Below are 12781 nucleotides of genomic sequence, written 5' to 3' on the forward strand. Positions count from 1 at the left end.
TGGGTGGTGTATTTCAGCAGTGGTGACACCAACAGTGGGTCACCTCTGTTGGTACAGGTATTTAAGAGTGTGGCATGCAGGCTCTTGTTTATCACTGGCAAAAACACATAGGTGGTGCCTATGCTGAAAAATAGCGTTCTTTAGCTGAGAATTTGCTCTATAAGAGTGTTCTTGCATTCTTTGTTGCACTTTCCATGAAAATAAACAGGAGGTATTAGTTGCAAAGCAACCTACGTATTTCTTAACCCTTTTCTAAGCTAAAATCTGAAATGAAGAAAACAGTAATGAAAGATTGGTTATTTTTAAGACAATGGTTGTTCTGCTGTGTAGGTTTTTCTTTTAGCACTCTGCTCTTCTATTTCTGATGATTACAGATTTCACAGTGTTTTATTTATCTGCAATAGGAATAAACTATGTATGATGGCACAAGTCTGAAAATGTGGAAAGATTCGAGAGCAGGAGAAATACAGAGGCAAAATTTGATTAAAAGTTCACTGACAGATAAGCAATAAATCTAATTTTTTGTTTGTTTGGACAAGTCTTCAGAATTTGAAGTAGTTAGAACTACCCTCTACTGGCACACCTTAACCTTGGAAGTATTTTTAGGCTCTTAATCAAGAAAAAATGGAAGTCATTAGTCTAACAGTTTTCCCTGTCTGGCGATATAGCACAGATTTTCAGTTCATTATGGCCATCAGCAGCCTCGAAGTATCCATACTTACCTAAATGACTGGACACGTGCAGGAAATGCAGTCTGCTGTCAACCTTTTATTGTCTATAGTTTCTACAAAGTTATCAACGCCACTGCAATTACCTGGTGGTTGTCCTCACTTCTGTAACTCCAATAGTGCTCCATGCCAGTCATATCCAGAATTTGGAGCCAGTTCTTCACAGAGTGATTCACATGTACACAACAGAGAAACACAACAGAGTGTTGAGTGACTGGAAGCATGGGTAAGCTGACATATCCTGATAATGAGTGCACTTTCTGAATCTTTCAAATTCTAGTTTAGCCATTCCATTTTTTTTCCTGAAGACAACATAAAGAAAAACCTACTATTTGATTAACACTCTCTTGATATGACACTCTCAAATCATGACAAGGGCCTGTGCAACTTCAAGAAGAAAACAAGATGTTTTGTATGTGCTACATGTACTGCCAGGTCGCCCAGCAAAGGTCTCAGGGTTCAGAAGTCAAGCCCCCTCCCATGCAATGCGCCCCATACCACTCATCATCCCAGCTGCCATTCTATCCATCTTCCTCTGGATTATATAATCCGTGATTATACAAAGGTCTGGAGGCCCAGAAAATTAAGTTGACATGAAGGAGAGAAGCTGAAGCAAGCATATTTGGAAATCACATTTCGGAATTTATGAAATTTCTTATGCTCTGCTTGACGAAACCCTGTAAAAACTTTTTCCTGTCACCTATGAGCTCTTACCCCCATAGTGTGAGCAGAGCAATGCCTGTCCTTTGTCTACTGATGCTTCTGCTTTGCCATATCCCAAGAGTTTCTGCTTTGCAGCTGTGTTGCCTTTCTGAGGTCTGTGAGTTGCTGCAGTGTGTTCCCCAGCAAAAGCCACTGACAGAGGTTTCTCCAAGACTATGGTGCTGCACTGATGCCCTGCAGGACCTTTTTTCTCCTTTTCTTGCAAGCAAAAACTCCCACTGAGATAACATACTAGTGTCACAAACTGTGACAAGAGAAAATAAGAAGTGGCCTTTTTCATATTGAGATAAAAGCCTTGAGGGATTTTAAAAGTGAAATCAACACATTTTCACAGAAGAAAAGTAGTTACCATCAAATATAGAGCTAGTACAGGCCAAAAATCTAGGCACGTTTTTTTTCCCATTTCAGACTTTTGTTTCTGAATTGATGCTTTTCATTTTCCCAAGGTTTTCTGATTTAGATCTGAAAAATATTTCTCATTAAGATACTTATTTCCCTATCTCTGGTCTCTTTTCCTGCCAATTCTAATGAGAGGCATTTCACTGAACTACCTAAAGTAAATTTATGATCTCTTAAAGTAGATCAGTAATGTGTTGCTTCGCAAACTTTCTTTGAGACTGCTCTGGAAGTAGAGCAGCCTGTAGTAGGCAGCTCCTGCTGTACCTTTCAAGGTTTCTACCAATATCACTGCAGCCCTTGAAGTTATCTGGTAAAACAATTTTGATGTATGCTCCTTTGAAAACAGTCAACTGTTTTACATTTGTCATCAGTCTCAAATGCTTACCAATAATCCAGTACAAAGCTAATAAAATATTTTGATTCTTATCCTGTTACTCTACCTATTAGGAGAGAGATGTAATTCTGCTTCTTGCATCCTATGGTCATCCTTATTTTTTGTTTTGATGTGGCTAAGCATGATGAAGTTATCTGAGTTTTACTGAACACATAAAATCTCTTCAAAAACTGAACACATCCTGCAGAAGTCCTGTCAAACTTGGGATAGCATTTGTGACATTACTGTTTCTATTATTCAACAGTAAAAGAATAATATTTTGAATCGATTTTTCAAAGAGCTGCTGATGACCTTTTTCAACAATTTAAAATCCGTTCTTTACATGAGAACAACCTTTTCTTACCTTTCAAGAAGAAAATAACAGAATGCAATAATTCCTAAAATTTAATTATTATTGAATCTCCCAGCACTGTGCCGAAAGCAGAGTTTCGACTGCTCTTTGGAAATGAAATGACTGCTTTGTTATTTCTTCAATAACAAATATTCTTTCTTGGCAGTTGATGAATCTGAGTCAGTTTCAGCTATTTTCTCGACTTCTGTTGGAATTATTGTGATTTTTCACCTGAGCTGATCCTTATTTCTTTTACTTTTCATTGACTTGGTCCATTTCCTGCATCCCCCCCTCAGCAATTTACTAAACTGCTCTTCTGCATCATATTATGTCAGATATTCTCTTGCTTGTCAACTTGCAGATTCAACCAGATGCAGCACAATGGCACTGATTATTCTCATAGGTGAACTGTGAAATGCCTGCAGTTTTCTTTTTAAGATCAAAGCCATGCTGTGTTAAATGTAAGTCATGTCTGGCACATACCGCAATGCCATAGTATTAATAATTCTTAAGAGACTCTTAGGTAGCTATATCCCATTAAAATCAGTGAGAGCCAGGTTCCTAATTATCTTCAGAGAATATAGGACCTGGTTAGTAATTCCTTGCATTAAAACATTTAATTCTGAAATTCAAAACAACTCTGTGGTTGTATATTCATGCTTTTTTCCAGGCCTTTTTTCCAAATTTGTTTTGAAATTTTCATGTTATCAAGCAGACTGTGCATACTGTGACGTAAATTAGTGATTAAGTTTTTCAACAGTTTTTATGGACAACTAGCAAAAGATGGGCAGGAGCTGGGTAGATATTCATAAACCTACTTTGGCATATGTAACCTGCCATGCTGAAAGAATAGATTTTTACCAGCTTATGTTTGCATGTATTGAAGTTGTGCACTTGCTGTAGGAGCAACGTGTATGTTTTTCAAGATGTGATTGTCTAGCCTACCACCTGGGAAGATTAACCAGAGCCTAATCGTTCTTTTCAGAAGCATTAATGTTTAAAAAATATATTAAAAATGTATAGCCAAGACAGTCTTTTCATTACCACAAGAAAGAAAAATTTTTGCCCATTATCTCTTTCATGCATCCAGGCCCAATAGTATTGTTAAAAATTAAAAGGTATAATGATCTGCATGTGAACTAGATGGACAGCTGCATTTGAAATTAAATTACAAGGAGAGAAAGCATTTGATTAAAACGGAACTATTGCCTGACACTTAAAAATATCTTGGAAGAAAACTGGGCTAAATGTGATGTATAGCTACTAATTTCCATGGGTATCTGTTTTCAGGACAATCGTTATTCACTGACAGGGAAGATTTTTTTGAAAACCAAAAAACGGAATGGGTACTCGGCGCTCATGGAAATCTATAAAAGGTGAAAAAGCAGTGCCTCTGCAGACTACTTGTCATCCCTGTGTATTTGTAGGACTGTTCTCAAAGCTTTAGAAAAAAGGGCAGACAGAATAACTTCTTCACACTTCCCACAGACCCCCAAGGCCCCTTCCAACAACATGGATTCTGTGATCCTTAGGAAGGACAGAGTTTAAGATGGACATTAGTACAGTCTATGTCAATACATTTATAAAGGAAAGAAAAAAGGAAGCATTGTTAATTTTTCTTGTCTCTTCTATCTCCATGCCACTCAGCAGTTTAATATCTGCTTACGTGTAAAGTTTTCTGCTCTTCCAACCTTGCAGAAATGGGTGGACTAAAACTCAGGGGGTGTGAAATGCATCAATGTCCATAAATCCATTAACTGCCATTGTGAAGGACATTTGCAAGAGACTGATCAACACTTCAGACTTTGTCTGAGAAGTGACTTCCTGCCCGCTTAACCATTTTGGTAAGAACTCGAGGAAGCTTTGTATTTTCATTGTAAAACATGTAAGTAAGTATTTGTCTGTGTTTATTTTGTGCTTCACTCTGTAGTATAGAGAGAATGCTGTTCAGAAGAATATTCTGGAAAGAAAATGTTTTTTGAATAACTTGATCTCTAATGGAGAAACAGTGAGGGTTGGGCTCCCAGTAATACATGCTCCCTGCATTCATGACAGCCCGCCTCTGAATGTTGACAAAATCAAGATTTAATTCTTTTCTGTGCTTAGGTAGGATGTTGTTTCTGGAAGATAGTGTATTTGATGAAGTCAAAAGGAGACTCAAGGGGAAGACTATGAAGAAAGAGCCAGAAGTAACCAAAATGAAAATAAACGGAGACAAGAAATGCTATTTTTCAGCCATATAACATTATTAGCCATGTTTAGAGATTTTTCCAGTAGCATTTTTATTCTGTTCACTTGGTCATTTTACTATCATTTTAAAGCACCAATGCTATGAAATCATAATGCTGTGATTGACATGAAGCTCAAATTCTTCTGTATTCACCTCTTTATTCAGTAAACTTCTACTCGGATCTGTGAGTTTTTCGTTTGCTTGCTTCCAGAAAGTAACTGTGCATGTTAAACTTCTGTCACTGTGTGAGTTGAAGATTTCTAGTTAGGCAAAGATTGTAGTGATAGCAGCAAAGTTTATTCATTATTGCAGTATTGCCCCTTCTCCCCTACTGGCAAGGGAGAAGTTGTGCACCAGTCAGTGACATTCATTCAGTTACATACCCTAAACCCGATGCTGGTAATGCCTCACCTGGCGCCCACTGGTTGAGTGTCTCAGGCTCACAGACTTCCCAACGCTGTTGCTGTAATACTGGAGATGGGAGGGCAATATTTGAAAGTTAGCACATCTGTTCTGTCCTGTGCTTGGCACTCCCTTTACTGTCCTGTGGTAGGCTTACCCCATTCTGCATATTTTCCTTATCTTCCAAGTCAGAACACCCCATTCTTAATTTCACTCTATTCAGAAGCTTTCTTTATGAGCAATAGCATATATAACTATCTCACAGGAAGGTTATAAGTTCAGTAAGGGCCTACACTACATACAGAAAATACTGGAAACTTCCACTGCAGAAGCAATCTACCTCTCACAAATATATTTTGGGCATTATATGAAGTCAAACATGGGAACAGAAAGGTAATTTTTTTCCCGGTCCCATTAATTAAAACATATTTGTGGAGCTAAGGGGTGAGAAAAATATTAAAATATTCAACAGCATCTGTTTTCTATTTATTGGATATGCACCTTCCAAGAAAATATGTAAGGCAATGACAAGATTTTTTTTTTTCCTGAGTCCATAATCTCAGACACAGACCCCCCAGAGGGTCAGAATAAGCTCTTGCTTCTGTGACTCCTTTCACAACTGCTCCACTGAACTGTCATTTCTGGGTACAGTTTAGCTGTTGATGGGGCTATACAAATTCCTTAATATTTATCTAGGCTCTAAAGCAAATTTCTACTCCTGCTCATGAGAGCTAAATGCTAAAATAAAAATTTTATATTTGGAAGAATTAAAAAAAAAAAAAAGGAAATGTAACAATGGTATTTATTGTTCCCTATGCATTTCTTTGTTCTCCAGGTGTTTTACTACTGCAAACTTTCCTGTGATAACTGCTGGTTTTAAATGCCTGAATTCTGCCATCTGGCCCCATAGCTGTTGGAGTGAGAAAGGACAGTCCAGAGGGATGGATCCTTCGGTCCTTATGGATTTCATGGGAGGATGGAGGGTAAGTTGAGAGATGCTAGCTTTCAGTGGTGCCTTCAGTCTGCATCGTTTCTTTGCCCATCAACAGCTGACATGCTTAAGTTTAGGGCTACACTGTGCCCTCATGCCAATAACCACCTCCTGCATTAGCAAGCTACTTAGAACTTTATTGTTATGACTGGTGCACTAGACACTTTTGCTTCTCCTGTCAGTTCAGGCTGTCTTTGCTACTGACAGGCTGTCCATGTTGCAAAACTCTCCAGAACACTGCTCTATCTTCTACCAACCTTCGTTGCTTTTTGATGGGGGTTTGCCTGTGGCTTTGCCATATGTTCAGATGATTGCAGTTCTTATCTAAGAATGCTCTTTTTGCATGTAAGTAGATGCAGATATCCATGATGTAAGTGTATATGCTTGTTAGACTGCATCTTTTGGGACATATTCTCCCTTTTTTGAAGGAAAGGGGATAATAGTGTTTTGTAAATAAATTCCTTGTCCAGGCAGTCTTAGGAATAGCAAGTAGACATACTTTTTGAAAAGTATTATTGCTTTAAATTGGAAGTGCTTGGAAGTTCTTCCTGTCATTTTTAGATTCTGTTTGATGTTTGAAACTGTTCCTTAATCAACTCAGATGCATGCCAACTTTTTCCAAAAGATTATTTAGTGCTCTTTTAGAGTTTACAATATTTGGATTTTCTGAGGTTTAGATATGGAGAGAAATTTAGTGCCTGACTAGCTCAGATACAGAAATTTTGAAGTATTTCTTCCTCATCTCCTTCAGAACTTGAATAGATACCTTTCTGTCAAAGAGGATCCACTCAATTGACGTCAGATATCCTGAGCTGTTTTTTCAAAAGCTGGTCTCTTATTTCAGTGGTTACATCAAAATGGATCTCTACCTTGAGAGGTGCTCTATGCTTATGCAGAGATAAAAGTACCATTTCATATTATGGCTCTTTCTCTGCATATAAATGACTTCGTCACAGTGTTACAGCTTTGCAGCATGGTTTGCTTTACTCCTCACTAGTTAATGAAATTGTCTTTTTTTTTTTTTTCCCTCTGTGTAAAAAAAATAAAATAACAAACAGTAGGAAGCCAAACTGTGAATTATCTCTCTTTTGAAAGTGAATTGGTAAAGTATATGTCTACTGAAAATGACGTTTGTGATTACTTCCTTGCAGGCTCTATGTGAGGAAAAGTAGATAAGCAAATTACTTTGAACTGCCATGAAATGTAGCTGGTCAGATATCCTTTTTAGTGGCTGTTGCCTCCTATCTGGTTTTCCTCTTTTTCTATCTACACTAAAGAACTCAGCCAAAAACACAGTGCTGGTTAAACCTGCTGTAGCTCCACACCAAGATTGGCAAAGCCAGCTTCAAGTGTTTGTAGCAGCCCATTTTGTCTCTGTATTGTTTTCTTCCTGTTTTAGTTTCAGCTGGGACACAGTTGTTTTCTTTGGAGCGTCTGGTATGTCTTGTCTGGGAGAAAAACAGTGTTGATAACACATTGGTGTTTGTAGTTGCTGCTAAGCAGTGTTGTATAAAGCCAAGGCCATTCACAGCAAATGTATAGCTGCTTTGGTGCACACTGGTTTAGAATTTCTTGTGGGGATTGCTGAGCATAGCTTCTGAAAAAGCACGGTCTTGAGGCCATAACTATGAAGCAGCTCTCAAAACCTTAGTTGATATTAATATTTATGGGAAATGGAACATTGCAAGTCTTTGTAAGTCTTTGATAGTCTTTCTCAGATTTGACTTATCCTTTTAGACTATCTCTACTTTGAAAAATCCATGCATAAACCAGTGGAGGACCAGGATCAGGGCTGCAACTAAAATGGTGGTCTGTCTCAGGGCTCTCTGAGAACACAGGGTACTAGTACAGTTCTCTTTCATCTTAGTTATGCCGTGTTAAGTTAGGTTAATCAAGATGTTGTTTTATACAGTTCACTGCAGTTAAGTGGATCTGGTATGCTGCAAAAAGTGTTTTTTCTTAATAATCCCAACCTCCTTTTTACATTTTAGAGCTAGCAGACTTTCAGGAAATTATTTATAAATTCCTTGCAGGGAAGTAATCCTTTTTCATACGTACTTCAAATGAGTAGAGAAGAACATGAGAAAGTTGTGTTCCTTAATATGGCTAGTATGAATGCTAGTGCATGAGAGATGTGAGAAAGAACACCTAGAGTCAGTGGCTCCTGAGATTTATGCAATAATAAAATCACAGCATAGACTGTTACCAAAGCGGAACCTTTAGATCTGAGGGTAGACTGTGTTTGTTGAAGGGACTCCATAGTTGTGCTATACAGCACGGAATGGCTGAGATAAAATTGTATACATCAAAGGTGTTTACTAAAAACAATTTAATGGTGTCACAATTTAATGGTGAAGGTCATGACTGCAGATAACAGTAAACATTGAAAGACCAGCCCACTTCAGGAGATAATGTCTTTCTGTGTTTCATACTGCTTGAATGCTGAAGTGAAGTAGGTCCCAGCAAACTGCTGCATAAGTCAAAGTTGTGTGGTGTTCACCAGAGTAACTGCAAAGGGGTCATATTAAATAGACTAATGAACTGAATAGTTTCACAGATGTCTGATGAAACCCAAAGATCAAAGATCAGCTCACCAAGAGATGTGTCATAACTGGAGGAAATGGAAGCAGGAGAAGACTTCATTCTAGGAGATTTTCAGAGATCTTGCAACACTTTTTGGAAAGATAGACATATATTTTGTGGGCTCTATAAACCTTCCAAATATCTCAGAAAATATCAGGATCATAAGATCTGATACATATCTTTAGGATGCTTCTATCTATCCAGGAAGCCACATAGCAAATATTATCATCTTAGCCATATTTAGTGCTTGTATGCTTCAGAGGAGAGCTGAGGTCTCGTTTCTGCTTCCATGGCAAATGAAGCTGCTTTTTAGCCATCCAGAGATCCTGGATTGTCCTCTCCCTGGCTACATTTTTTTACTGGCAGCACACAAAGAGAAACAAAAATTGCAGATCAAAAAGAGCACAAATGAAAAATCTTTTTAATTTCAGGTTTGGTGGAACTCACTTGGAGATTTTGTGGTCAGGACACTGAAGCTGTACAATGGACATGATTAGTCTGTGCCTCAAGTGTCCAGATCTAGTCCAAGACCCTATTTTTGGGAGTGTTTTGGAGATTTCTTTGTAGGTCCTGGTTAAAGAGCTGGTGATTAGGCCAGGAATGTTACGACAAAACTTGTGTGGGTTTCTGGTATGGAGCTAAGTATCTTTCTCTCACCTGCAAAACCAGAGATTCATGAACTCAAATCACACGGTTGCCTGCACAGAAACTGGAGTGCATTTTGTAGCTGAACACTCCTCTCCACTTCTTTTTAACACAGCCTTTACCTTTTGGGTACATACTGCTACCCAAAATACTTCTCATTCAGTTTTATGACAGTTGGAAGACATGAACTTTTTTTCTTGCTGTTATTATTGTCCATTATCCTCATTTCCCATTTAAAGCAATGGACAATAATGTATCTTGCTTCTTGTTGCCTTGATCTTTCTCATATTTTTTTTCTAAAAATGTTGTTTCAGAATTTTCTATTTTCTTCCCAGAAATAATAGAATTCTGAAGTAGAAGAGAAGGAAAAGAAAGAGAAGAAGGAAGACAGGACAAAAAAAGCACTAGTACCATATGAGAATTTAAAGTCCAGATATTGTTCATACTTATGAATAACATTCATAAGACCAACAGAAATGGAAAAATAAGAGCAGGAGTTGGGACTAAAACACCTTGTTTTTTTAGGAAGAGAATGGAGTAATGTTAATAGACACAAGTTTCTGGTATTTCTTTTTTATTTTTTTTAATAATAATAATTATTATTATTGCAGAATATCCTATAAAACTCCGTAAGAATCACAGAATCACAATTATTTTTGGTTCAGCTTCAACTGGTACACTTACATGTTTGTTTGAATTCTCTAACTTCTGATAGATGAAATGGCCAAACATTCTTCAGGATCTTTAGCTTTCCTTCCAGACCTCCAGAGCCTTGGGTACAGGCACTACTATTACGATTCTTGCTAGGCATTATTTTGCCACAGGTTCCAGGTGTCTACTCAGTTTATTTTTACAACATAAAAGTATATAAACCTTCACTTGAGTTTTTCTTAAGTTCTCCAATAGGAGTAGGAAAAGGCTGATAACGGCTGTGTTGTAAACACCTACATGTAACACTTATGAAAGACATGTACTTGTGTACTCCATAGCTAAGCTTGTGGGTTGTTTCAGGCAGTAAACCTATCTGATCAAGTCTAGGTAAACCAAAGTTATTCTTAAATGCAGCTTTTAGGCTGTTTAGTAAATAGCAAACATTCAGTGAAAGCTGCTTCTTTCCTTGGATGGAATCCCTTTATTATTTTTGTTATGGGAAAAGCATGGTGCAGACTTTTAATGAGACATACAAAACATTTACTGTTTTTCACAAAGTCAGTTGTGTTGTGTGTATCACTCTTTTTCTGATTTTGTCCTCTCTGTAATGTTTAGTAAGTGCAGTAAACCCAGGAAGCGTCACCTGTTTCAGTTGTGTGTATTTTGTTGTTGACTGGAATATTAATGTAGATATACCTGATGGCTTGGGCAGCAGGGACACTGTGTAAATTAGATTTATATATCAAATAGCACAGTGAAGGTCTGTTCACATCCTCCAAAATAATGATTATGAGTGTTCTTTTGGCAGTTTGATAGTACCAGTAACAATTCCTGCTTTTGTCAGCTGGAAAAAAAAAGTATACAGGCTTGCTGTGCCTTGAAAAATCTAACTTCTGAGAGGAGCAGGTAAATTGAGCCATACTTCCTTTTGATCATTTATTGTGTATTCTCTCTTTATCTGTAGTGTGCTGAGGCACAGAGTCAGCAGAATACAGGGGGAGACTAAGAAAAAGAAATGAGCAGCTGTAGCTGTGGAAACTCAGTCCCCATGCACATTAAGCTTTCTCTCTTGTCAGTGATCCATTATTCAAGCTTGTTACAAGTTGGAAGTATCATTTTCAAAGGCAAAACAACCCCCAAAGCAACGCAAGCAACCAACCAACCCACCAAGTTATAGTTGTGGCCTCATGAACTCATTTCAGTCCTCACTGCTCAAAAAACATCACTTCTCCCTCCATCAACAGAATGACTGGATTCATGACCAAGGAGAAAGTGATCTGTACAACCTTTCTTTTAAATTTTTTAGTTCTCACTGTGTTGGAATTGACTATTTCTGAGGGAGGTAAGAGGAGATTTTTCACTGCTGGAAAGGCAGACTCATCTGCATGAAGAAGGGAGTGAGCCGGTTTTAGGGGTGGTAAACCACCATGGGAGAAGTAGCTAAGGAAGTCAGTGAAGGTGGAGGAGGACTGCTCAGAGTCAGCAGCATACCTGTGGTACAAACAGCATGCCTGCAGGTCCGCTGTCAGGCTGGAGTATAAAGCTTTCCCTCTGCTCTGCAGGGAAGAAGTGAATGTTACTCTCGCAGGAAAGCCAGTTGAAAGAGATGGGTCCTGTGTGTGATTGCCACACCATGCAGTACTGAAGGCATAATTCCAGACCCTGATTTTCCACGAAGTCTCTGGGCTGTCCCACTGCTTGGTTAAAATGTTCTCATTGAGCAACATGAGGTCTGTTTTTCAGCATACTGATGAGTCTTTGACTAGCACAGTGTTTGGCATAGCAGAACACAAGGCTGCAAGATTTGTATGTTTCCAATCTACATACATCCTTGTATTTTTCCTCTTCAACATCAGATAGCCAGTCTGCTAAAGTTACCTTAGTGGCTACAAGAAATTGATATTAATTCACTCTTAATTTATGATATAGCTCTCCTCGGTTCATGTGAAAGACCTGTATTTGTTAATGTTCATACACTGAATGCCTGGAAATGGCAGAACATAGTGCTTTTCAGACAAATACTTCACCAAAGCATGCCAATGACATACAGTAATCCATCCAGTTAGAATCCAGCATTATTACTACTAACACCATTTTGAACATTAACAAAATTAGGATGGTTCTCATTGTTTTGCAGCACTTCAGGTACATTTTAAAATGAGCATTTCCCTGAGATTTCTCATCATTTCTGTTGCAGGTGAAAGAAAGCACATTAATAAGATAGATGGAGAATAGGAAAATGAAAAGACACAGGACAGTATAGTCAGTGAAACAGAGAAGTACACTTACATAAGGACAACATTGTTTCATCCGTATGTCCTAGCTTCAGAAACCTATTTATAAGCAAAACACAGAAAGCAGGAAATACCCAGGGTTATGTGGATAGTGGTAACACTGAGAATGCCTGCTACGTAAGGAGAGCACAAAAGTGGTTGTGTAACTTCAAACAGGCAGTATGAAAATGCTTGCTGTATGCACGTGTAATCCGATATTGGACCGAATGGTGCTTTCAGCTCATTCAAATGGCCAGACCCAGTTGTAAATTTTACTCTATACTCCCACACTTGAGCTGAGTGTTATCATATTGAACTTACCTAATGCCTAGCTAAATCATCACCATCTTGACAGTGAATTTTTCCCCTATGTAGTGGTTAAAAACAGGCAATAATTCTCCCCAAATTAAATTGCAGTCTGTACTAAAAGC

This window comes from Meleagris gallopavo, chromosome Z (assembly GCF_905368555.1).
Source record: "Meleagris gallopavo chromosome Z, MGAL_WU_HG_1.1, whole genome shotgun sequence".
Classification (NCBI taxonomy): domain Eukaryota; kingdom Metazoa; phylum Chordata; class Aves; order Galliformes; family Phasianidae; genus Meleagris; species Meleagris gallopavo.